The sequence below is a fragment of the Chrysochloris asiatica genome, unplaced genomic scaffold (assembly GCF_000296735.1).
Source record: "Chrysochloris asiatica unplaced genomic scaffold, ChrAsi1.0 scaffold00631, whole genome shotgun sequence".
In the NCBI taxonomy this organism is placed as follows: domain Eukaryota; kingdom Metazoa; phylum Chordata; class Mammalia; order Afrosoricida; family Chrysochloridae; genus Chrysochloris; species Chrysochloris asiatica.
Window position 1 is genome coordinate 127,943 of NW_006409149.1, and position 947 is coordinate 128,889.

Below are 947 nucleotides of genomic sequence, written 5' to 3' on the forward strand. Positions count from 1 at the left end.
TTATTCTTCAAGGTATCATAATATTCCATTGTGTGTATGTGCCACAGTTTGCTTATCCATTCTTCAGTTGACGGGCACTTTGGCTGTCTCCATTGGTGAGGGCCATGCCACTAAGGAACGGAACGGTGTAGGAGTCTGAGCATGAGAGCTAATTGTTAAGCAAGGCTACAATGAGTTTCTCCCTTGGAAGGCAAGGCCCTGAGGAAGAACAGCATGCAAAGTCCCCGCAGTTCTCGTATCCTATAGATGGCTTAGTGAATTTTTATTAAGTATTTTAATTATACTCATTGGAAATTTTTATATAGATATTATTATTCAAGATTTCCCTTAGCAATAATAAATATTAGTTATCCATGTAAAAATTCTTACACCCTATCAATTATGTGTAAATATAGTAATCATTTTCACACAAGCATATACTAAAAATTCACCACCAGGAATATAACACCAGCTAAAACACTGCCTATTCAATTCCAGATAATAATCAACATTCTTTAGCAGTTTCAATTAGGACCTTAAGAACCCTGTAAAGTATAAGAAAACAAAGAATCATTAGCTGAGGGGTATAGTAATAAATCAATTATAAAAGATTAACCAAAATATTTTAGCTTTGAAGAGTGTTGATATAGGGAAGTAAAATTTACCTGATGCTAATCATAAGACTTTAGGTACTCTTTGCACATTGATGTTGTTTATACTTTGTGCATTGATGTTGTTTCCACGGAATGTGGAAATCATCAGACAATCTCTTTGATATCTCAAGTGAGTAAAGTTTTGCTCAAGATGATACAGAAACAGCTACAATCATACATTGACAGAGAACTTCCAGAGGTTCAAGCTGGCTTCAGAAGAGGCCGTGGAACAAGAGATATCATTGCAGATGTCCGATGGATCTTGGCTGAAAGCAGAGAATATCAGAAGGATGTTTACCTATGCTTTATTGACTA